At 38.5% G+C, this 27,339-nt stretch overlaps 1 long non-coding RNA gene and 1 other non-coding gene across 2 annotated transcripts in view; one reads left to right on the top strand and one right to left on the bottom strand.

The window, feature by feature from the left end:
* Nucleotides 1-27,339, bottom strand: part of LOC131826883 (uncharacterized) — a 198,370-nt gene that overhangs the window by 78,651 nt on the left and 92,380 nt on the right. The gene's annotated exons all lie outside the window — the stretch shown is intronic.
* LOC131828311 (U6 spliceosomal RNA) lies at nucleotides 11,162-11,268 on the top strand. The gene has a single exon (XR_009352336.1). It is a non-coding gene; the product is annotated as a U6 spliceosomal RNA (small nuclear RNA).

The following is a 27,339-nucleotide window of genomic DNA, read 5'->3' as shown; positions in this document are numbered from 1 at the left end:
ACTGTTGAATCCTATTGGCTAGTATTTTGTTGAGTATTTTCGCATCTGTGTTCAACAAGGATATTGGTCTATAGCTCTCTTTTTTGGTGGGATCCTGGTCTGGTTTTGGGATCAAGGTGATGCTGGCCTCATAAAATGAGTTTGGAAGTTTTCCTTCCATTTCTATTTTTTGGAACAGTTTTAGGAGAATAGGAATTAGTTCTTCTTTAAATGTTTGGTAGAATTCCCCCGGGAAGCCGTCTGGCCCTGGGCTTTTGTTTGTTTGGATATTTTTAATGACTGTTTCAATCTCCTTACTGGTTATGGGTCTATTCAGGCTTTCTATTTCTTCCTGGTTCAGTTGTGGTAGTTTATATGTTTCTAGGAATGCATCCATTTCTTCCAGATTGTCAAATTTATTGCCATGGGGTTGCTCATAGTATCTTCTTATAATAGTTTTTATTTCTTTGGTGTTAGTTGTGATCTCTCCTCTTTCATTCATGATTTTATTTATTTGGGCCCTTTCTCTTTTCTTTTTGCTAAGTCTGGCCAGGGGTTTATCAATTTTATTAATTCTTTCAAAGAACCAGCTCCTACTTTCGTTGATTTGTTCTATTGTTTTTTGGTTTCTATTTCATTGATTTCTGCTCTGATCTTTATGATTTCTCTTCTCCTGCTAGGCTTACGGTTTCGTTCTTGGTCTTTCTCCAGCTCCTTTAGGCGTAGGGTTAGATTGTGTACCTGAGACCTTTCTTGTTTCTTGAGAAAGTCTTGTACCGCTATATATTTTCCTCTCAGGACTGCCTTTGTTGTGTCCCACAGATTTTGAACCGTTGTATTTTCATTGTCATTTGTTTCCATGATTTTTTTCAATTCTTCTTTAATTTCCCGGTTGACCCATTCATTCTTTAGAAGGATGCTGTTTAGTCTCCATGTATTTGGGTTCTTTTCAAACTTCCTTTTGTGGTTGAGTTCTAGCTTTAGAGCATTGTGGTCTGAAAATATGCAGGGAATGATCCCAATCTTTTGATACCGGTTGAGTCCTGATTTAGGACCGAGGATGTGATCTATTCTGGAGAATGTTCCATGTGCACTAGAGAAGAATGTGTATTCTGTTGCTGTGGGATGAAATATTCTGAATATATCTGTGATGTTCATCTGGTCCAGTGTGTCGTTTAAGGCCTTTATTTCCTTGCTGATCTTTTGCTTGGATGATCTGTCCATTTCAGTGAGGGGAGTGTTAAAGTCCCATACTATTATTGTATTATTGTTGATGTGTTTCTTTGATTTTGTTATTAATTGGTTTATATAGTTGGCTGCTCCCACATTGGGGGCATAGATATTTAAAATTGTTAAATCTTCTTGTTGGACAGACCCTCTGAGTATGATATAGTGTCCTTCCTCATCTCTTATTATAGTCTTTGGCTTAAAATCTAATTGATCTGATATAAGGATTGCCACTCCTGCTTTCTTCTGATGTCCATTAGCATGGTAAATTCTTTTCCACCCCCTCACTTTAAATCTGGAGGTGTCTTCGGGCTTAAAATGAGTTTCTTGGAGGCAACATATAGATGGATTTTTTTTTTTTTTTATCCATTCTGATACCCTGTGTCTTTTGACAGGGGCATTTAGCCCATTAACATTCAGGGTAACTATTGAGAGATATGAATTTAGTGCCATTGTTTTGCCTGTAAGGTGACTGTTACTGTATATGGTCTCTGTTCCTTTCTGATCTACCACTTGTAGGCTCTCTCTTTGCTTAGAGGACCCCTTTCAAGATTTCCTGTAGAGCTGTTTTGGTGTTTGCAAATTCTTTCAGTTGTTGTTTGTCCTGGAAGCTTTTAATCTCTCCTTCTATTTTCAATGATAGCCTAGCTGGATATAGTATTCTGGGCTGCATGTTTTTCTCGTTTAGTGCTCTGAAAATATCATGCCAGCTCTTTCTGGCCTGCCAGGTCTCTGTGGATAAGTCAGCTGCCAATCTAATATTTTTACCATTGTATGTTACAGACTTCTTTTCCCAGGCTGCTTTCAGGATTTTCTCTTTGTCACTGAGACTTGTAAATTTTACTATTAGGTGACAGGGTGTGGGCCTATTCTTATTGATTTTGAGGGGCATTCTCTGAACCTCCTGAATTTTGATGCTCATTCCCTTTTCCATATTGAGGAAATTCTCCCCAATTATTCTCTCTAGTATACCTTCTGCACCACTCTCTCTTTCTTCTTCTGGAATCCCAATTATTCTAATGTTGTTTCGTCTTATGGTGTCACTTATCTCTCGAATTCTCCCCTCATGGTCCAGTAGCTGTTTGTCCCTCTTTTGCTCAGCTTCTTTATTCTCTGTCATTTGGTCTTCTATATCACTAATTCTTTCTTCTGCCTCATTTATCCTAGCAGTGAGAGACTCCATTTTTTATTGCACCTCATTAATAGCTTTTTTGATTTCAACTTGGTTAGATTTTAGTTCTTTTATTTCTCCAGAAAGGGCTTTTATATCTCTCGAGTGGGTTTCTCTAATATCTTCCATGCCTTTTTCGAGCCCGGCTAGAACCTTGAGAATTGTCATTCTGAACTCTAGATCTGACATATTACCAATGTCTGTATTGATTACGTCCCTAGCCTTCGGTACTGCCTCTTGTTCTTTTTTTTGTGTTGAATTTTTCCGTCCTGTCATTTTGTCCTGAGAAGAGTATATGAAGGGGCAAGTAAAATACTAAAAGGGTGGCAACAATCCCAGGAAAATATGCTTTAACCAAATTAGAAGAGATCCCAAATCGTGAAGGGGGAGAAAGGGGATAAAAAGAGGTTCAAAAAAGTAAGAAAGAATAAAAAAAAGAAAAAAGAGAAAAAAAGAAAAGAATTTAAAAACAAAGAAAACACCTAAGAAAAATATATAAAGAAAAAAAATATATATATATTAGATAAACTAGTAAAAAATCATTAAAAAAGAAAAAGGTATAAAAAAAGGCATAAAAAAAAAACAAAAAATGAAAAAGAAAAAAATTAAATTAACCGCAAGACTAAAAAAAATCACAGGGAAAAAGCCATGAGTTCCGTGCTTTGCTTTCTCCTCCTCTAGAATTCTGCTGCTCTCCTTGGTATTGAAACCGCACTCTTTGGTAGGTGAACTTTGTCTCGGCTGCATTTCTTGTTGATCTTCTGGGGGAGGGGCCTGTTGTAGTGATTCTCAAGTGTCTTTGCCCCAGGCAGAATTGCACCGCCCTTACCCGGGGCCGGGGTGAGTAATCCGCTTGGGTTTGCTTTCAGGAGCTTTTGTTCCCTGAGCGCTTTCCGTAGAGTTCCACAAATGGTGGCCTCCTGGTCTCCGGCCCGGAGGAGCCGAGAGCCCAGGGCCGCACTCCTCAGTGCGCGCTCAGAGAACCGCGCCCAGTTACTCCCGTCTGCCTGACCTCCAGCCGCGCTCCGAGCTCACTGAGCCTGCGACCGGTTCAAGGTCACCCCGAGCTGCGAGCTTACTGTCGGCTCTGTCTCTGTAGCCGGCTTTCCCGTTCCAATACCCGGAAGCTCTGCGACACTCAGACACCCCCGATTCTTCTGTGACCCTGCGGGACTTGAGGCCATGCTGACCCCGTGTGGGCTTTGCCCCGGGTAGCCTCTGGAGCGATGTCCCTCAGCGGAACAGACTTTTAAAAGTCCTGATTTTGTGCGCGGTTGCTCTGCCGCTTGCCGGGAGCCGGCCCCTCCCCCCAGAGTCTATCTTCCCGACGCTTTGGATTCACTTCTCCGCCGGTCCTACCTTTCAGAAAGTGGTTGTTTTTCTGTTTCCAGAATTGCTGTTCTTCTCTTCGATCTGCCGATGGATTTTCAGGTGTTTGCAATCTTTAGATAAGCTATCTAGCTGATCTCCGGCTAGCTGAAGTAGTCTCAGCCTGCTACTTCTCCGCCATCTTGACTCCTCCCTCTCTCCAGTCACTTTTTATAATGGATAACCCATACAGACTGCCTGCGGGGGCTTCTGACAAATGAGTTCAGATCCCATTCTTCATCTTGTCCTTTTAGGCACTGAATCATCACTGGCTTGTATAAAGTTGTGTGAAAGCTGCTTTCAAGAAATATGTGAGGAATGAAGTGGGACATGAGTCAGGGCTGGAGTTTAGGGTATGCAAGGACTGAGGGGGAAGGGTAGTAACCATACATTAAAAAGAGGAACTACTAGACTAGAACTTGGAACTCTGAAGGACAGTTGAACTCAAAGTCAGCTGCGCTGGTCCAGGGAGTCATAAGACAACTCAGCAGCAGTCATAAGACAACTCAGCAGCAGTCGTAGTGGCAGGTCCCCTTTAATCAAGTCTCTCCACCACTTTGGGAGTGGATAACTGGAGGAGAACATCAAGAAAAGTTATGCTAGGAGTTGCTGGGGAAAAGCAAACAGAAAACCCAAGGAGCATTAACAAGGAGTACGAGGCAAGTAAATTGTCAGCAGCATGAACCTAAAGTGCTGATTATGTCCATGATCCTGGCAACGAACTTGAGCAGGGGGGAGGGCAGGCTTCCCTGAAACCTTGAAGTGGTCAGTACAGTGAGTGGTTAAAGAAACCCAAGCTGCCTGCCTGTCCTCTGGATCTGACCTATACTAGAGAATGAATGGTTCAGTTAATCTCATTAGGTCCACAGATATAAAGAAGCCATACAGAGGAAAGCATGTGATGAAAGACAGGATGGATACCCAAAATGACTTTGATATGCTGGAGAAATAGGCTAAATACAATGAGGATAGCAGTCAGCAAAGATAAATATGACTGTTCATGTCTTCTGCCCATTTCTTGATTGGATTATTTGTTCTTGGGTGCTGAGTTTGACAAGTTCTTGATAGATTTGGGGTATGAGCCCTTTATCTGATATGTCATTTGCAAATATCTTCTCCCATTCTGTCAGTTGTCTTTTGGTTTTGTTGACTGTTTGACTGCTTTTGATCTTGATGAAGTCCCAATAGTTCATTTTTGCCCTTAATTCTCTTACCTTTGGCAATGTTTCTAGGAAGAAATTGCTGTGGCTGAGGTCAAAGAGGTTGCTACCTGTGTTCTCCTCAAGAATTTTGATGGATCACTGTCTCACATTCAGGGTTTCATCCATTTTGAGTCTATTTTTGTGATGTAATGAAGTAGTGCAGCTTCATTCTTCTGCATGTGGCTGTCCAATTTTTCCAATACCATTTGTTGGGGATATTGTGCTTTTTCCAATGGAAATTCTTTCCTGCTTTGTTGAAGATTAGCTAACCATAGAGTTGAGGGTCCTTTTCTGGGCTCTCTACTGTTCCATTGGTCTATGTGCCCATTTTTTTGCTAGTATCATTCTGTCTTGACAATTACAGCTTTGTAACAGAACTTGAAGTCTGGAATCGTGATGCCACCAACTTTGGTTTTCTTTTTCAACATTCCTCTGGCTATTTGAGGTCTTTCTAGTTCCATACAAATTCTAGGATTATTTGTTCCATATCTGTGAAAAAAAAAGTTGATGGTATTTTGATAGGGATTGCATTAAATGTGTAGGTTGCTCAAGGTAGCATAGACATTTCAACAATATTTATTCTTCCGATCCATAAGCATGGAACATTTTCCCATTTCTTTGTGTGTTCTTCAATTTCTTTCATAAGTATTCTATAGTTTCTGGAGTACAAATTCTTTTCCTCTTTGGCTAGATTTATTCCTAAGTATCTTATGGTTTTGGGTGCAATTGTAAATGGGATTGACTCCTTAATTTCTCTTTCTTCTGTCTTGTTGTTGATGTACAGAAATGCAATTGATTTCTGTGCATTGATTTTATATCCTGATGCTTTGCTGAATTCATATATGAGTTCTAGCAGTTTTGGGGTGGAGTCTTTTGGGTTTTCTACATAAAGTATCATATCATCTACAAAGAGTGAGAGTTTGACTTCTTCATTGCCAATTTGGTTGGCTTTTATTTCTTTTGCTGTCTGATTGCTGAGGCTACAACTTCCAGTATTGTGTTGAATATCAGTGGTGATAGTGGATATCCCTGCCATGTTCCTGACCTTAGGGGAAAAACTCCCAGTTCCTTCCCATTGAGAATGATATTCACTGTGGGTTTTTCATAGATGGCTTTGATGATATTGAGGTATGTACCCTCTATCCCTACACTGCGAAGAGTTGAAAAAATACAAGAAAGGATGCTTTACTTTGTCAAACGCTTTTGCTGGATCTATTGAAAGTATCATATGGTTCTTGCCCTTTCTTTGATTATTGTAATATATGGCATTGATTGATTTGCAAATGTTGAACCAAACTTGCACCCCAGGAATACATCCCACTTGGTCATGGTGAATAATTCTCTTAATGGATTATTTATGGATTATTAATGAATCCTATTACTATTTTTATGAGAATTTTTGCATCCATGTTCATCAAGGATATTGGTCTATAATTCTCTTTTTTGATGGGGCCTTTGTCTGGTTTTGGGATTAAGGTAATGCTCGCCTCATAAAATGAGTTTGGAAGTTTTCCTTACATTTCTTTTTTTGGAACAGTTTCAGGAGAATAGGTATTAATTCTTCTTTAAATGTTTGTTTAAATTCCCCTGAGAAGTCATCTGGCCCTGAGCTCTTATTTTGGGGGAGATTTTTGGTTACTGCTTCAATTTCCTTGTGGGTTATGGATCTGTTCAGGTTTTCTATTTCTTCCTGGTTCAGTTTTGGTAGTTTATACATCTCTAGGAATGCATCCATTTCTTCCAGATTGTCAAATTTGTTGGCATATAGTTGCTCGTAGTATGTTGTTATAATTGTTTGTACTTCTTTGGTGTTGGTTGTGATCTCTCCTCTTTCATTCATGATTTTATTAATTTGGGACCTTTCTCTTTTCTTTTTGATAAGTCTGGCTAGGGGTTTATCAATCTTATTAATTCTTTCAAAGAACCAGATCCTAGGTTCGTTGATCTGTTCTACTGTTCTTTTGGTTTCTATTTCACTGACTTCTGCTCTGATCTTTATTATTTCTCTTCTCTTGCTAGGTTTAGGCTTTATTTGCTGTTCTTTGTTCTTTCTCCAGCTCATTTAGGTGTAGGGTTAGTTTGTGTATTTGAGACCTTTCTTGTTTCTTGAGAAAAGCTTGTATTGTTATACTTTCTTTTTAGGACCAACTTTGCAGCATTCCAAAGATTTTGAAGAGTTGTGTTTTCATTTTCATTTGTTTCCATGAATTTTTAAAATACTTTGTTAATTTCCTGGTTGACCCATTCATTCTTTAGTGGGATGCTTTTTAGCCTCCATGTATTTGAGTTCTTTCCAACTTTTCTCTTGTGATTGAGTTCTAGTTTCAAAGCATTGTGGTCTGAAAATATAACCTAATGGCCAATAGACACATGAAAAAAGTGCTCAACATCACTCAGCATCAGGGAAATACAAATCAAAACTACAACGATATACCACCTCACACCAGTCAGAATGGCTAAAATTAACAAGTCAGGAAATGACAGATGTTGACAAGGATGTGGAGAAAGGGGAACCCTCCTACACTGTTGGTTGGAATGCAAGCTGGTACAACCACTCTGGAAAACAGTATGGAGGTTCATCAAATGTTGAAAACAGAGGTACCCTATGACCCAGCAATTGAACTACTGGGTATTTACCTTAATGATACAAATGTAGTGATCTGAAGGGACATGTGCACTCCAGTGTTTATAGCAGCAATGTCCACAATAGCCAAACTATGGAAAGAGCATAGATGCCCATAGGCAAATGAATGGATAAGAAGAGGTGGTATATATATATATATATATATATATATATATATATATATATATATATATATACAATGGAATATTATATAGTCATCAAAAATGAAACCTTGCCATTTGTAATGACATGGATAGAACTAGAGGGTATTATGCTAACAAAATAAGTTAGTCAGAGAAAGACAATTATCATATGATCTCACTGACATCTGGAATTTAAGGAACATGGGGAAGAGAGGGAAAAAAGTAAAACAAGATGAAACCAGAGAGATATACAAACTATAAGAAACTCTTAATCACAGGAAACAAACTAAGTGTTGCTAGAGTTGCGGGGGGGGGGGGATGAGGTGATTGGGTGATGGACATTGGGGAGGGTATGTGCTATGCTGAGTGCTTCAAATTGTGTAAGACTGATGAATCACAGACCTGTACCCCCGAAACAAAAAATACACTATATGTTAACAAAAAAATAAATTAAAATGAATGAATAAATAAGTAAATAAATAAAATTGGAGGGGAAAAGATAAATATGAGATGTCCTTGGGACTAAAAACCCAATTGCTTGAGTAAAACATGGGTAAGATATCGTATACAGAAGCATATTTGACACTTTGGGTCTTTACTCCAACAGTCAGCAGAAATATTGACTCTGCAAAGGTTAGCAGAAACTTTGGCTGCTCAATAGTTAGTGTCTGGAACAACAGAGGTATAATCTTGGTCAGCTTGGCTTGGATCAGCCCTCCCCTAGAGTATGAAACTCATTTCATAGAGTCCCACTTGTAGAGGGACTTGAGCAAAAGAAACTTGGTGGCATATGACTGTGAGTCAGGACATGCTACCATGTGAATAAAAACTAAAAACTGGGAGGTTTCTTCTGAAGGCAAAAAGACTTGGAGAGGCTGTAAGAGCCATTTTCACATAAATGAAGGATACAATGGCAATAAGGATTTAGAACTAGCATCAGGACCAATAATGGAAGCCAGAGGAGACAGAACTTCAGCTCAAAGAAAAAAAATCCTAGGACCCCTCAGAGCCGCTTGAAAGAGAAGAGCTACCTCAGTAGACAATAGGTTCACCAGAGAAGACAATCTTTCAGGTGATGCTGTAGAGAGAATCAAAGGGGGATGGCTGGGAAAGCAACCAGTTACTTCCAACTCAAACCATAGATTTCAGTCTTCTAAAAAATTCTCTCCAAATTTGTAAGAATGATATTCATTCCTTGATTAAAACAGGCAAATGAGGCTCTGTTGTTTGTACTGTGGATTGATGCAAATGTCACTTAAAAGTATTTCTATTTATAAAACATCCTTAATCTATTTCATTAGGTGACAGAGAGCAGAGGATATTTAAAATGTACTGATCCATGACAGGTGCTGTGGCCATAAATATATTTTATCTTTAACGTAATTGTAAACAACAGCCTATTACTATTTGCCTTAAATAGATCAGAACAGTATGACCCCTAGAAGTTACATAACTTGAATGAGGCCATAAATGAGAAATCAAAGATTCAAAATGGCTTTTTGAGATTTTAAGCTTCTGATTAGTTTGTTAAAAAAAATGGAAAGGGTATTGCAATAAAGAATTCTGAATAATTTGTGAAATCATAATTTTACTTCAGTAAAAAAGATATCTGAGATTGCAGGACAAAACAACTAGCCCAAAACCTAAATTATAGCAGATACCTCTAAGGAGAGATAGGACACAAGCACCTGTTTATTTGCAACAGACTATGGACATTATTCAAAATTTTTAATGAATTACTAAATGTTGAGCATGCGACAACCTCATTCTAAAACCAAGATAACACTATCAGAATTTAAAGCCCTTACTGCCCTGAGAGTGACCATGGCAATAAGAAAACCCAAACACAACTCAGCTTAGATTGACTCAAATTCTCATTCTAACATCTCAGGGAAGAAAGGGGAAGGATATCCATTTCCAGGCATAATGCTAGTTACATTAGTTTCCACTGTCCTATAAAAGATATCACCTTAAAAATAAAAAGCATAACACATACATACAAGGAAAGGAGGTGGGAAGAAGAGAAGAAAAATATGATCAACTGAGAACAGATTTTAATATAACACAAATATTGAAACTATGAGACAAAAATTTAAAATAACTATAATTATGGGGCACCTGGGTGGCTCAGTGGGTTAAAGCCTCTGCTTTCGGCTTGGGTCTTGATCCCAGGGTCCTGGGATCCAGCCCCACATCGGAATCTGCTCAGCAGGGAGCCTGCTTCTCCCCTCTCTCTCTCTCTGCCTGCCTCTTTGCCTACTTATGATCTCTGTCTGTCAAATAAAATCTTTAAACAACAAAAAAAAACTATAATTAACATGTTTAAAACAGTGGAAAAAGTATTTAGCATGCATGTTCAGATGAGGAACTTCAACAGAGACATAAAAATTATGAGAAAGAAGCCAATGAAATGAAATGTGTGAAATAAAATAAAAATGAAGAGTATGATAAAAGAGTTGAAAATGCTTTAATGTGCATGCCTGGGTGGTTCAGTCAGTTAAGCATCTGTCTTCAGCTCAGGTGATTTCAGGGTTCTGGGATAGAGCCCAAAAAAGGACTCCTTACTTGGCAGGGAGCCTGCTTCTCCCTCTCTCTGCCACTCCCTCTGCTTGTGCTCTCTCTCTCTGACAAAAAAAATAAAGAAAATATTTAAAAATAATAATAATGATGATTTAAAAAAAAAGAAAAAGAAGAAACAAGCTGAGAGTTTTAGAGGGGAAGGGGTGGGGGAATGGGTGAACCTGGTGGTGGGTATTAAGGAGGGCACATATTGCATGGAGCACTGGGTGTGATACATAAATAATGAATCTTGGAACACTGAAAAAATAAAATAAAATTATTTTTTAAAAAGAGCACATAGGAGACAGATACAACCAAAAAAGAAAGAAAGAAAGAGCTTTAATGGCCTCCAAAATAGAATCAATACAGCTGAGGAAATTATCACTAAGCTGAAAGATAGGTCATTATAAATTATGTAAACTAAATAAAAAGAAAAAAGTAGTGAAAAAAAAAAAAACAGAGCACCCCAAAGCTGTTGGATAATATAAAACATTCTAAACATACATGCATGTGAAATCCCAGAAGGAAAGAAGAAGAACATGGCTGAAAAATATATTTGAACAGACAAGGGCCAAAAATTAATGACAGACATCAAATCACAGGCCCAAATCCACAAAGAATACCAAACAGAATAAATATACTCACTCCTTCAAAAATATCTGAACACATTATACTTAAACTCTTGAAAACCAAAGATAAAGATAAAATCTTGAAGGCAGCTACAGGAATGGGAAAGACACTATATAGAAGGAAACAAATACAAGGATTATAGAAGACTTTCATCAGAAACTACACAAGCCTGAAGACAATACAGTGACATATTTAAAGGTCTGAAAGGAAAAAAAATCAAATACATATTCTGTAAAACACCTTTCCAAAATTAAGAAGAGTGCTTGCTTCAGCAGTATATACACTAAAACTGGAATGACACAGAGAAGATTAGCATGGCCTTTGCACAAGGATGGCAAGCAAATTTGTGAAGTGTTCCACATTTTTTTAAAAAGTAAATAAAATAAAGTTAAGGAGAAATAAAAATATTTTTATCAAACAAAATGAAAAGCTCCATTTTCAGTATACCTGCTCTAAATGTAGAAGGAAGTTCTTCAGATAGAATAAATATTATATAAAAGTCTGCATCTATATAAAGAAATGAAAGCACTGCCAATGACATAAGTGAAATGTCATAATACGAATTCTGCTCTGAAAGTTAATGAACTTTTCCAGTGAAGAATCCAATAGTAAATATTTGGGGCTCTGTGAACCACATATGGTCTCTGTCACATATTCTTTGTTTTTTCTGTGTTGTTTTTATCTGCTATATTTTGTTTTGAATTTCTGAGAACACTTCGAAATGTAAAAATCATCATTAGCTTGAAGATAATACCACACAGGCTTCAGGGGTTCCACTTCTGGGGTGATGAAATAAATAAGTGTTTCTCTATTCTTCAAATGTTTTTCTACTAAGTACAACTAAAGTCCATTGGACATTATATGTAAAATAAATATCAGAAGACTGAACAGTGAGGAGGGAACACAAGATGAGCCACTGACTGAGGGACCCATGGGAAAACAGTGCTACATCTCTTGGGTTTTATTTTTGCTTCATATATCAGAGACTTGTAGTAGAAGGAGGTAACTACCAAAACCATAAACAAGCACAGGTTTTTCAAACTCTCAATAAACACCTACTTTTATTGGGAGTTCAAACTTAATTAAAGACCAGCAAAGGGACTGTCCAAAAAGACAGAGAACTTTTAGACAAAAAACACCAGCCAAACACCACAGAAAAACTGTGGTCCTTCTGCACTCACACTAGCAAGGGCCAGTGGAAAGCCCGACTTTAACCTAACTCCTATCAGAGAGCTATCAGAGAAGGATGTCTGACTTTCATTGCCCTGAGCAATAAGGTCTCTGCAGAAGAGACCATATGGGAGTCTGAACTTCCACTCTCCACTAACAGAAAAGAGGTGCCCTTGCTCCTCTCCATGGGTGGAATCAGATGCATCCTAGTGGATAGTCATGACTTTTACCACTGCCCAATGATAAGGAGACCAACACCCCTGGTTTCAGTGGAGGCTGTATGGGGAATAGTAATGAGTCATTCTTATCCTCCCAGCCATGGTAGTATTAACAAAGGTCTAGTGAAGGGTCAAAATACCAAACCAAAAATTTCCAGCTTTCAGTTGGAAATCACTTGTCATAACAGGAACCATAAAATGTCAACTTCAATGAAAAGAGACAACAACAGAAGCAAAACTGAGATGACACAGATGTTTGAATAACCTTACAAAGATTTTAAAGCAGTCATCATAATAATGCTTCAATAAATAATTATAAATATGTTTGAAACAAACAAAAAACAGGAAGTCTCAGCAGAGATATAAAAGAAACAAATAAGAACACAAAAGAAATTATAGAACTAAAAAATACAATATCCAGGTGTGCCTGGGTGGCTCAGTGGGTTGAGCTTCTGCCTTTGGCTCAGGTCATGATCTCAGGGTCCTGGGATCTAGCCCCACATCAGGCTCTCTGTTCAGCAGGGAGTCTTCTTCCCTCTATCTCTCTGCCTACTTGAGATCTCTGTCTGTCAAATAAATAAATAAAATCTTAAATATATATATATATATATATAATATCTCAAATAATAAAATCAATGGATGGGCTCACAGCAAAATGGAGAGAACAGAGAAAAGAATCAATAAACTTGAAGGTAAAACAATAGTAATTACCCAATTAGTATAGAGAAAAACATAGACTGAAAAAAAAAAAAAAGAGGAACAGAGCTTCAGTAATATACAAGATTATAGCAAATGGTCAAATACTAATATCACTGGAGCCCAAAGGGGGAAAAAGAGAGAGAGAGAGAGAGAGAGAGAATGAGAAAAAGCATTTGAATAAATAATGATTGAAATTTTCCCAAATTTGGCAAAAAACAAGATTTAAAAAGCTTAGAGAATTCCAAACGGGAAAAACCTAAATAAATTTACTCCAAATGCATCGTAATCAAATTTTTGGAAAGTAAAGACAAACAAAAAAATATTGAAAACAGTAAGGGAGCAATTATACCTTACCTGTAAGAGAAAACAATTCAAATGACAGCATTTTTGTCACTACAAACTAGGGAGGATGTAGCATAATAGTTTTCAAGTGCTGAAATAAAAAAACTCAAAACTATACATCCAGAGAAAATATCCTTCAGAATTAAGGGTAAATCAAGATCCTCAGACAAAGGAAAACCAAGAAAATTTATTACCAAAGCTTACCTGAAAGAAATGGCCAAAAGGAGTTTTCTGAACAGAATGAAAATGTTGAAAGAAGTGCCCTTACAACATTAGAGTGGGAAAAAAAGTAAAGAAAATAATCAAAGAAAAGAATAAAACACAAACACACACACAAAACTCCTTAGGGGCACCTGCATGGCTGAGTCAGTTAAGCGTCTGCCTTTGGCTCAGGTCATGATCTCAGAGTCCTGGGATAGAACCCCACATTGTGCTTACTGCTCAGTGGGAAGTCTGCTTCCCCCTCTCCCTCTGCCTCCCACTCCCCCGCCTGTGCACTCTCTCTCTCTCTCAAATAAATAAATAAAATCTTTTTTTAAAAAATCAAAACATGGATAAATATAATACATTCTCCTTCTTTTGAATGTTCTAAATTATGTTTGAAAATTGAGCCAAAATTATAACACTGTTGTATGTGGTCCTAAATGTGTATAGAGGAAATATGTAAAACAATTACAAAATAAATTTGGAAAGGTAAAAGAACTTAAAGGGAAAAGTTTTCTATACTTTACTTAATTAGGTAAAGTGTGGACAACTGTAAGTTTTGATTTGCATGCATATATATATATATATATGCATGTATATTTATATATATATATATATAAATATACAGAAATACATGTATATTTATATATATATATAATATATATATTTATGTATGTATATTTATATATATATATATAAATATACAGAAATACCACAAAAATATCTATCCAAAATATATACTATAAATGTGAAGAAAAGGGAATTCCCATGCACAGTTGGTGGGAATGCAAGTTCATTGCAGTCGCTATAGAAAACAGTATGAGGCTTCCTCAAAAAACTAGTAAAACAAGGAGGGGCAAGATAATGGAGAAGTAGGAGACCCTATTTCAACTGAACCCCTAAAGTGAGCTAAATATCTACCAGAACACTCTGAACACCCATGAAATCAGCCCGAGATGTAAGATTATACACTTCTGGATCTCTACAGGGGCAGAAGACATCAGTGGAGAGGGTGCACATTGCCTGGATCATGGTTGATATATTCAGCAATACATCCCCTCAACCACCTCTCACCAAAATGAAGAAAAATTCAGAGACTATGCCATCTGCAACAGAACTGTTGGATATGGATATAAACAGTATGCCAGAAAGGAAATTCAGTGTAACAATTATCCAGGCAATGGCTAGGTTGGAGAAAATGGTTAGTGACAACATAGAATATCTAAGGGCAGGAGTGAGAGTCAATCTGGCAGAAGTTAAAAATGCTATCAGTGAGATCCAATCTAATCTAAATACTCTAACAGCTAGGGTAACTGAGGCAGAAAATAGAATTAGTGATCTAGAGGACAAGCTGTTAGAGAAAAAAGAGGAGGTCTGGAACAAACAGCTTAGAAGCCATGAAAACAGAATTAGGGAAATAAATGATACTATGAAATTTTCCAGCATCAGAATTATCAGGATCCGGGGTGGGGGGGTGGGAATAGAAAGAAGACTAGAAGATACAGTTGAACAAATTCTCCATGAAAAATTTCCCAATCTGGGGAATGGAACAAATGTTCATGTCCTAGAGGCAGAAAGGACACCCCCCAAGATCAATGAATCTAGAAAAACCTCCAGACACTTCATTGTCAAATTCACAAATCATAATTTTAGACAGAGGTCCTAAGGGCAGCTAGGTGGAAGAGATTCCTTACATACAGAAGAAGATTCATCAGAATAACATCAGACCTGTCCACAGAAACCTGGCAAGCCAGAAAGGGCTAGCAAGACATATTCAGGGCACTAAATGAGAAGAACATGCAGCCAAGAACACTTTATCCAGCAAGGGTGACATACAAAATGAATAGAGAGATAAAGAGCTTCCAAGACCAGCAAGGTTTAAGAGAGTATGTAAACACCAAGCTGGTACTACAAGAAATATTAAGGAGGGGTTCTATAAAAGAAGAACAAACCTAAGAGTGATATAGAACAGAAATATACAGAGACAATCTATAGAAACAAGTACCTCACAGGCAGCATGATGTCAATAAAAACTTATCTTTCAATAATCACTCTCAACATGGACAGCCTAAATGCTCCCATAAAAATGGCACTGGCTTGCAGACTAGATAAAACAACAGGACCCATCCATATGCTGTCTACAAGAGACACATTTAGAAACTAAAGATACATCCAGACTGAAAGTGAAGGAATGGAGAAGCATCTTCCATGCCAATGGGCCTCAAAAGAAAGCTGGGGTAGCAATTCTCATATCTGATATTCTCAGATCTGATATTCTCATATCAGATAAATTATATTTTTAAGCTAAAGACTGCAGTCAGAGATACAGAAGGACACAACATCATTCTTAAAAGGTCTATCCACCAAGAAGATCTAACAATTGTAAATATTTATGTCTCTAATATGGGAGCAGCCAACTACATAAGCCAACTGTTAATCAAAATAAAGAGTCAAATTGATATGAATACATTAATTGTAGGGGATCTGAACACACCACTCTCAGTAATAGATCATCCAAGCAGAAAATCAATAGAAACATGAGCATTGAATGACACATTGAACCAGATAGAACTCACAGATATATACAGAACATTCTACCCTAAAACAACAAAATACTCATTCTTATCAAGCAAACATGGAACTTTCTCCAGAATAGACCACATACTGGATTACAAATAAGGACTCAACCAATACCAAAAAATTGAGATTATTCCCTGCATATTCTTATACCACAATGTTTTGAAACTGGAACTCAACCACAAGAAAAAGTTTGGAAGGAATTCAAACACTTGGAAGCTAAAGACCATCTTGCTCAAGAATGTTTGGATCAACCAGGAAATAAAAGAACTTAAAAAATTCATGGAAACCAATGAGAATGAACATATCCATCCAAAACCTATGGGATACAGCAAAGGCAGTCCTATGATCCAGTACTTCTACTAGTTATTTACCTAAAGAAAACAAAAACATTTCTTCAAAAGATATATGTATATCTATGTGTACTGCAGCATAATTTACAATAGCCAGGATATGAAAGCAAATGAAGTGTCCATCAATAGTTACCTAAAAAAGAAGTGAGGCACACACACTCACAAAGGAATACTACTCAGCCATAGAAAAGAATGAGATCTTGCCATTTGTGACAATGTGAATGGATTTAAAGGGCATTATGCTAAGTGAAATAAGTCAGACAAAGATAAATACCATATGATTTCATTATAAGTGGAATCTGAAAAAAAAAAAAAAGCAAATAAACAGAGTCAAATACTGAGAACAAACTTGGTGGTTGCCAAAGGAATGGTGGGGTGGGGGAGGATGGTTTAAATAAGTGAAGGAGAATAAGAGGTACAAACTTTTAGTTATAGAATAAATAAATCATGGAGATGAATGTATAGCACAGGGAATATAGTCAGTAATCCTGTAATAGTGTTGTATGGTGACAGATGGTGACTACACCCATTTTGGTGAGCATTGAGTAATGTATAGAATTACTGAATCATTAGTATAAAATTGCATATCAACAGTACTTCAATAATAAATAATAAAAACACTATAGATAAATTAAAATTATAAAAAAGAAATAATCCACCAGGAAAAAAATAAAAAGAAAACAGACATAAAAAACAGAACAGAAACAAAAATTAAAATACCAGACTTAAACCCTGAAAGTTCAATAATTATATTAAATGTGTATGTTCTAATTTCAGAGGGAATAAAAAGTTTATGCTGGAAACCAGTAATTTTCTTCAATTATAATGGTATAGAAAGGTTGATGTTAAAAGGACATAAAAAGATATACCACACAGCTATTAATCCAAAGAGAGCATGAGTGACTATATCAGCCACATAAAGTAAACTTCAGAACAAAGAAAATTAGCAGAGACAGAGAGTGGTGTAACATAATGATAAAAGGGTCACTCCAACAAGAGGACACAGGAATCCTAAATGCATCCTCATAAAACAATATAGCTACAAAATATATGAGGCAAAATTGATGAAATTTTAAAAATAAATAGTCAAATCCTTATTTTAGAAGTCGGGACTTCAGTATCCATCTCCCAACAATGGATAGAACAAAAGACAAAACCAGTAAGGAATAGAACATGACAAAACCATCAACTGAAAGTTCTAATCAAAACCTATGAAAGCTTCATCCAGCAAAAACAGAATACACATTCTTTTCAAGCACCATAGAACATACACCAAGCTAAACCATATCTCTTGAGTCATAAAACAAACCTTAAAGATTAAATTCCTATATTATGTATTCTCTGACTACAATAGTATCAAAAGAACAGAAATAAAAGAACATAATGATAACAGAAAAGTCCTCAAACACTTGGAAACTAAGAGACACCTAAATAAGCTATGGGTAAAACAGAATTCTCAATAGAACTTTTAAAAACACATAGAGCTGAAAGAAAATAAAAATACAGCATATCAAAATTTGTGGGAAAAAGCTAAAGAAGCATATATATAAGTCTGCTTGGGCTACCATAACAAAATACTGCAAAAACTTATGAAAAGTTCAATAAAATTGACAAACCTCTAGCAAGAAAAAAGAGAAAAAACACAAATTACCCATATAAGGAATGACAGATGTCACTAAAGACCTAGAAGATATCAAAAGATAATAAGAATATTACAAACAATTCTCTATACATAAATTTGACAATTTGATGAAATGGGTCAATTCTTCAAAAAGTATAAACTATCATAACTCATGCAATATGAAATAGTTAATTTGAAAGTTCTATGACTACTAAAGAAATTGAATTCATAGTTAAAGTCTGCCCCTAAAAAAATTCTAAGCCAATATAATTTCATTGGAGAGTTCTACCAAATATTAGAATACTAATAATAATCGAACACTAATTCTACACAATATTTTCTGAAAATAGAAGAGGAACAATTTCCAATTAATTTTATGAAGTTAATATTACCTCAATACTAAAAGTAATAATAAAAAACAGTACAATAAAGGAAAACTACAGACTGAATATGGACAAAAATCGTTAACAAAATATTAGCAAATATAATTCAGCAATGTATTTGTATAGCCTATACAAATAGAATATATTCCAGGACTCAAGGGTAGTTCACATACTGAAAAGCAATCAACATCATCCATCATATTAACAGCATAAAGAAAAAAAAATCACATTAGTATTTTAATCAGTGCAAAAAACTCATTCAAGAAAATTTAACCTCACCCTTGAAAGAGGCAGCCAGATATGATCAGCAGGCTGGGCCCTGTGTTGACAGAGGCACCCAAACCAAGAAATCTGGGAGAAGTGGGCAGACAAGGCATCGGACCCAGCACCCAGCACCCAGCAACCCCTGTGGGCTGCCGCCACCAGCAGCAGGCAGCGAGCAGACCGCCCCTCACATTCGAGATACCTCCCAAGCTCTGGAGATCACCCAGTATTTTTTTGAGGCCGTTTCTACCCAGATGGAAAAGTGGTATGAAAGGAAGATTGAGGAAGCACGAAGCCAAGCCAGTCAGAAGGCCCAGCAAGACAAGGCCACCCTGAAGGGACATATTAAAAGTTTAGAAGAAGAACTTGCTAAACTAAGGACGAAGGTGCAGAAGGAAAATTAGGACCTGGGGAGCAGCACAAGACGGGATTCCTGGCTTTGCAGCTCTAGAAGAGCTATGGCCAACATATCCGTTATCGTGCACATGACGGACTTGCCTTTCAAAAAACAGTTGAATTTCTGAAATGTGCCAGACCCGTGCTTCCCGTGCTCTGAAGTTATGACGACTTCAGCAGTGAGACTGAAACCAGGGGACACTTGCTTAGTTGCAGGTTTCATTACAAATTCATAACCTCAGACCAGGGTCATCTGAGGTTTAAAAGCTCAGATTAGGTGAGCCACGCTAAGCAACTATATGGTGCGTCGAGCCTAAACCCTAAAATTCAGGATGTATGAAATAATATAAGTCAAAAGGAAGAAGAAAAGCAAATCCCTTGTGAACGCCAGTGGCCGTTCATGTGGTGCACACCGGCTGGGCCCAGAAAAAAGTATCTTTCTGTTTGAACTGTGGCTGAGATGCACACATCCCCTCTCAAATTCCTACTTCTCAAAATGCTGACCTTTTAACTAGATGAAAAGTTATCAAATAGATTTGAAAGAGAAAAATATTTTCATGATGTCACTTGATCCAGTATATCTTTAAAAATTTTGCAGAGTTGGTGTGTACTTAAAATAATGAGGAATTGGCTAATAGCACTGGGAACGTTTGTTAATAAACTCAAATGAGAAACATTCAAAAAAAAAAAAAAAAGAAAATTTAACCTCAATTCATGATAGTAATTCTCAGATCTAGGAATAGAAGAAAACTTCCTCAACATGATAACGAGCACCTACCAAAAAAAAAAAAAAAAAAAAAAAAAAATCTACAACTACCACTGTACTTGATTGTCAAGGGCTGAGGCTTTCTCCCTAAGACTGGAAACAAAGGAAGTATAGCCCCTGTCACCATTCTTACTCAACACAGGGCTGAAAGTCCTGCCCATTGAAATATGGTAAGAAAGAAAAGGAACACAGAACAAAAAGGAAGCACTAAAACTGTCACTATATGCAGGTGACATTATAATCTTTGTAGAAATTCCTGAGGAATCTGCAAAAATAGAATCCTAGAACTAATAAATGAGCTTATTAGGCTTACAGAAATAAACATCAACAAACAAAAATCAGCTATATTTCTATAGTCTAACAATGAACATTTGAACAACAAAATTTTAAAATATAATATTATTATAAGTGACTCAAAAATGAAATGCTTAGGTGTAAATCTAACAAAATATATACAGATGTTTTATTCTAAAAAATAAAAAAATACTGATGAAAGAAATCAAAGATCTAAATAAATGGAAAGATAGGCCATTTTCATGTATTAGAAATCTTAATATAAGTGAAGATGTCAATACTCCGTTACACATGTTTGATACAATTCCTATCAAAATCCCAGCATGGTTTTTTACTGATTTTTATGTATAAATTTATATGAAAATGAAAAGGAACAAGCAAGTTAAACACTTTTGAAAAAAAGAGAGAGAGAGAATAAAGTTGGGAGTTTTCAGTCTATCTGATTTCAAAACTTATATAACCCTAGTAATCGAGACTGCATGGCACTGGTGAGGAACAGACCCATAACAACAGAACAGAATAGAGAATCCAGAACAGACAGACATATATATGCCCAACTGAACTTTTTACAAATGTTCAAAATCAGTGTGATCAAGGAGGCCCTTCAGTAAATAATCAGACACACCTAAGACAAAACAAAACAAAAAAATTTGACCTAAGCCTCACACTTTGAGCAATAATTAACACAAACTAGAAAGGGGCTTTAGCATGTAAAACATAAGATTATAAAACACTCCCCCCCACCAAAAAAAAAAAGAAAATCTTTAGGCTATAGGGCTAGCCAGAGTAGTTAGACTTAGTACCAAAAAGCATGATCCATAAAAGAAGAAAATTAAAATTAAAAGCTTTTGTTCTCCTGGATAGCCTGGGTGGTTCAGTTGTTAAGAGTCTGCCTTCTACTCAGGCCATGATCCCAGGGTGCTGGGATTGAGTCCTACATGGAGCTCCCTGCTCTGCAGGAAGCCTGCTTCTCCTTCTCCCATGCCCCCTGCTTGTGTTCCCTCTCTTCTGTGTCTCTAAATAAATAAATAAATAATTTTTTTTTAAATTTTAAAAACTTTTGTTCTCCTGAGTGGTTCAGTGGGTTAAGTGTCTAACTCTTGATTTCACCTCAGGTCATGATCTCAGGGTCGTGACAATAAGCCCCACATCATGCTCCACACTGGGCATGATGTCTGCTTAAGATTCTTTCTCTCCCTCTCCCTCTGCTCTACTCCCAGCCCTGCTCACTCTCTCTCTCTCTCTAAACAACAACAACAAGGGTGCCTGGGTGGCTAAATCGGTTGAGCATCTGCCTTCAGCTCAGGTCATGATCACAGGGTCCTGGAATCAGGTCCTGTGTTGGGCTCCCTGATCAGTGGGGAGTCTGCTTCTCCCTCTTCTTCTGTACCTCTCCCTCAGTTCATGCTCTCTCTCTCTCTCTCACTCTCTCTCTGTCTCAAATAAATAAAATCTTTAAAATTATATCTAACATCAACAACAACAAAACCCTTTTGTTCTGAGAAAGAATTTTTTGAGGGAATAAAAGGACAAGTTATGGAGTAGTGGAAAATATTTGCAACCAACATACTTGACTAGGACTATTATCTAGAATATATAAAGAAGTCTCTAAAACACGACAGAAAAATGAAACAATCCATTTAGAATATGGACAAGGGTCTGAGTGGACATTTTACTGAAAAGGATATAGAGATGACTAGGAAGCCCATGAGAAGATGTTCAGAGTCACCAACCATTGGAGAAATGCAAAACAAAACCACAATGAGCTATCACTATATGGCTATCAAAATGCCAAAATTTAAAAAGAGTAACAACACCAAAAGCTTGTGAGAATACATGGAAACTTGATCAAAATATGTATTATGGTAGGAATATAAACGGCAATTCTGTTTGATAATTTATTTAAAAAAGAACATATGGAGAGGAGCCTACATGGGGTAAAGCAGAGGGACCAGTATGGCCCCAAGCTTGAGGTAGACACAGGTTTGTTTGCTTATAGGATGGCGCTGTCCAGGCAAATGGCCACTAGCCTATTGCATGACTGCATTTCTGTGAGATGTCCAGAAAAGGCAAATCTGAAGAGACAGAGTAGGTGGGTGGTTGAGATTGGCAGCAGAGGTCCCAACCATAAAGAAGCCAGGGATGACATAAAAATTAAGAGTGCCTCATGGCCATGTTTGCACAACTCTGTGGATTTCCTAAAAATCTGATTTTACATGTAGGACGAGTGAATTTGGGGGGGGGGGTATGTCAAGTAGACCTTGATACAGCCGTTTAAAGCAGAGAGGGATATCCTGATCGGAGAGAGACATACAAGTTAAACTAAGCATGATTTTTTTGACCTAATATCTTGGCCAAAAAAAAAAAAAAAATTGTTTTGAATATTAGTAAGTCACACTGTTGACATTGATGGAAGGAAACTCTAACCAACAGCAAGAGGATTTCCTTGAGTACCTCTCTCAGCCTTGGGATCTCACCCAGGAAATAATGGGGTTCTGGGTTCAATTCCTACCATGCAGCTCTTCATGCATCTGACAAGTTTTTAATCCATTTGCTCTTTGGCCTCCTGGTGTGTGAAGTGGGAAGGACAGGACTTACATAGGAAGCATATGCTGTGTTTAAGACACGAGACAACAGTGGTGCTCTGAGGCTCAGCCCTGTCCTGGCAGCTTGCCCACAGCACACTCTGTCCTTGGCCTCCCTCTCCCCGTTGCAAAAAATAAAAGTAGATGTCTCTTTGAGTCAAAGGTAAACCATGCTAAAGAAAACCAATCAAAAGAAAACACACCACATACACCTACGTTCTTAGCAACATTATTCACAATAGCTCAGAGCTGGAAACAGCCCAGAGGTTCCTCAGCAAGTGCAAGGTGGCCACAGAAGTAACTACTGCAAGTTTTAACACTTTGACGCTTCCCATGGAGGGATGCTTCATAGTATAAGATTCAGTAAAGTGTTGTCCCACTGAGTCCCACAGTTGAGGAAAGCCTGCCTGGTCATGTGTTTCCAGACACCAAGAATTCCAGGCTCATGGGCCTTGGAGGAAGACTCAGCCAAACCCTCCCTACCCTGCCCACCTTCTCCAGCCGGAGGAGACTCCCCATGCAAACATTCCCCAGCCTTTGGCTCTGAGCTGGGCAAGAACAGAGGTTTTCTTACAATTCCCTGGACTACACCCTGAGGTGCCCAGTGTACCATTGACCAAGAACAGTAGGAAGCCTCCATGCACCATGACCTTGAGCAAATGGCTTTACTTCTCTGGGATCTCAAATACATCATGCCCTCTTCATGGGTTGGTGGGGGAGAGACAAATACAGGAAAGACTATGCCTCGGGCACTGGGCATGCCAATTAGCAAACACACCCCATGCAGCAAATGAAGCCTTCATTGACTGAGCCACCTAGATCCTAGGTCCTTGTGGCTGGTGGCTTCTCCCTGGGTTCTGCTGTATTGAGGCTCCTTGACTCACTCGTCAGTCCGTTCGTCCATGTATCGATCCGTCTGTCTACTTTCAGTCAGCTTTCTGCCAGCCAGCACCAAAGCTAAATGACACCAGGGATCCGTCCGAGACCCTCCCCGGCTGAGGGGAAGACAGCTACAGCCAAGGGCAGCCCGAGCAGTGGAGTACTTGGCAAGTCACAAATGACACTTCTGAACGCAAGTCCTCACCCTGAGAGGAAAGGTCTTGGCAGATATGCATCTTTCTGGGGACTTATGTCTCGTCTCCACCGGTCTCTGCCCCATGTGCCCCCAGATGTGTTCCCTGGTCCCTTAGTTGAGATGGCAGCTGGGACCTCACACCCTCCCTGCTGGGATCTCCATGCACCCATCTGCAAAATGGGGATGGTGACAGTCTAAACAACATCATTTGTTGAATTTGTCATTTGTTGAAACCCATGATTTAAAAAAATAAATAAAGAAAAGAAAATCTTAGGATAATATTCATAAATGACTCATCAGGTACTGATCACAGATGGAGCTCTGCTGGGAAGACACTGTTAATTCCTTCAGGGCTGACCTCTGCTCTCATGGGGCTTCTTGTTTCAGAGACCAGGTTCCTGTTTGTGAGGCTTCAGCCCTGCTCACAGGCCTCATGACTCATCCCCAGCCTCAGGAATCTCCCCTACAGAATTCACATTCATTGCTATCTACATTGTCATGTTGTTTTCCTTGTGATAAGGACCTTGAAATATACAGTTGAGTGTTAGTTACCGTAGTCCCGGTGCTGTACATGACATCCCCATGACTGACTTTGTAGCTGGGACTTTGTAGTTGTTAACCCCTTTGCCCATTCCCTACCACATAGCCTCAAATCTGTTCTCCATATTGATGAGTTTGCGTTATTCCTAATTTTAATTTTTCTTTTTTTTTAAGATTCCGCATGTAAGTGAGACCTTATAGTATCTGTCTTTCTATGCTATACTTATTTTACTTAGCACACTGCCCTGAGAAAACACACCGGTCTTTCTGAACCAGCTCCTTATCCCGCTTGTGCAAATGTAGCAGGTCTGCAGATCTGCTATCCACCCACACAAACTTTGAGCCCGATTCTTCGTGTTCAGAAGCAGGGACCCACGTGGAGCCCAGGGCTGCCATCAAGATTACTGTATCTTTGCCCCAAAGTGAGAACATCAGAGCTAGAGAAGATGCAGAAAGAAATCTTAGATGAACTTCCCTGGGGTGGGGGGGAACAGGGGAGGCAGCTGCCCTCAGTCTCCCTCTGGGGGAGTTTCTGGGAAAATTGGCTGCCAGAATAGACTCCTCTCCCCATTTCTCTTAGCATCAAAAAGCCCCACAAAGAATCTCCATCCTCTCCCACTGAAGCCCTAAGGATCTTCCTTTTGTTAAGTTGATATATATCAATGTATCTTCGGGCCCTTCCTCCAGTTTGCTGGGAGGTCCCTCATTCACCTGTAAATAAACCTTTCTCCTGTTTAAAAAAAAAAAAAAAATGAACACATGGCTACCCAACCAACCAGCAACTACACATTTGGACATATATCCCAGAAAACTGAAAACTTAGGATCACATAAAAGCTGATACAAATGTTTTTATCAGCTGTATTCATAAGAGCTCAAAATGGGAAACAATCCAGATGTTTTTCAATGGATAACCAGTTAAGCAAACTGGTACAGTATGGCTATACCATAGGATACTACCAGGCAATAAAAAGGAAGAAATTTACTGATACATACAGTAGAGATTATGCTGAGTGAAAATACCCAACCCCAAAATATCACTCGCTGTTTGATTCCACTTGTTTAACATTCTTGAAATGACAAAATTACAGAAATGGAAAATAGGGGTTATGAGGGGTTAAGAATAGAGGTGGGGGTCCATAAGAGAAGAAGTTCTGCCCTGATCTGCACCTCCTTTCTCTGTACTGTTCCCTATGGTATCATGGTGGGTATAGGAGAGACAAGAGCTACTCTCAACAGAACCAGAACTTGTCTCTGGCCAAAGAAAATCTCCAAAGACATGCCTATAGATGCAGAATAGAGAGAAATTTGATTCAAGCTTATGAGCATTTCAATAAATTACTCTCAATGAAAGTGATAAAAGTTAGAATTTTTTCAAATCACCAAGTGTGTCCTGAAATGTAGATTGGTTTCAGTAGACCATGTCCACCAGGAAATTGCTAAAGTCAGATTCTTAAAAATGCATAGGTCCCTCCAAGGAACACTGAGGGAAGGGACTACAGGCCCAGATACTGAGACAGGTACCAATTCTTTTTTGACAGGAATAGCAGTGCCATTGTGCTAGATCTATTTATCAAAAACAATGTTTAAGTTTTCTGTAAAACATATTTCCTAACTTGTGTGTGGGTTTTAAATTGGAGGACTGCCTTTGCTCTTGGTTGAGCTGCTCCGGGAATCAGAAAAGCAAATTCTATACCCTGAAAGGGAATACTAGTCATGCCTGGAGGTAGGGTACAGGAACTTACCCCTGGATGGCTGTTCACATCATGGAGCCTTAGAAATACAGCTTAGGGCAGCTTTCAGGGTCTCAAGAGTCCATCTTGCCCACTCAGCTGACTGATGAAGGAATAGCTGTCCTTGTAAGGACCTATTTTACTGTCCCTGCTCCCCTCCCCCAGGGGACTTAAGAACAAGTCCCAGAAACCAACTCCAGGTGTGGAGGCCAAGAAAAACAAGGCTGTACCCACCTCGAGTCTAGCCCTGACATAAGTACAGCCATCTTGGCAAAGCAAAAGCCAGCACCTTGCACTGTAAGAGTGGGTTAGTATAAGAATAGCCATCCTGAAGGCCGGGAAGCCATTTTACTGAGCATCCCTAACCAGCCCACACAGAGTACTGGGCTGGAGATAAGAGAAAGTAGCTAAAACCTAGGAAACAACTTAGTCATATACCACCAGGGCCATTAGGCAATGGCTCCACAGGGACCAGATGTTAAAGAAAAACAAATAGTTAACTTGCAGAGATCACAATCCTGCAAGTCAGGAATCTCCCTTGGTTTGCAAATGTCCTGGTGATTTAAAACAAAAAGGGCTATCTCTTCAATGGCCCAATTTCCAGAGACAGAGGGCTTAGTTCCTCAAGGCCTAAGGTCGCCCTCCCCACTATAAAACTGAGGGAGGCAGAGGCAGAAGAAAATGTAAATAAAGCTCAATTTCTTCTATACCTAAATCTCACTTAACCGCCAGGATGGCGCCAGGGTGATGCTAGGGTGGCAAAAGTTTAAACAAAGTTAAACTGTCAAAGTGGGCCACAAGATATGTATGTAGCTATGCAAAAGTGCCGTGAAAAGGCTATATAAACCCTGGCTTTGAGTGCTTGGGGTCCTTGTTGAAACCCGCTGTGCAGGGCGGATACTTGGACCCCAGCTAGCTGGAAATAAACCTTGCTGTGTGACTTGCATTATCGAGAGTGTTGTCTGTTTAATTGAGGGGTCGTCGACTCCATACTCTAACAGTCCTCTGTTATGCTGGACATCTCCAGCCCCAAGGGACGCATAAAGTTAGGACCTGACCAAACTGTAGGAGACAAAGAGGAGGAAGCAAGCCTGAGCCTTGTGTTCACAGAGATGGCCTCTGAGAGGTAGAGAGGAGCTCTAAACACAACAGAGAAAAATCTATGAAGTTATCCACCTGCAATAGAACCAGGTGCTAGAGTTGACCTCCAACAGCAGG

The sequence above is a fragment of the Mustela lutreola genome, chromosome 3, assembly GCF_030435805.1.
Source record: "Mustela lutreola isolate mMusLut2 chromosome 3, mMusLut2.pri, whole genome shotgun sequence".
Taxonomy (NCBI): Eukaryota; Metazoa; Chordata; class Mammalia; order Carnivora; family Mustelidae; genus Mustela; species Mustela lutreola.
This window is presented reverse-complemented; position numbering and strand designations above follow the sequence as displayed.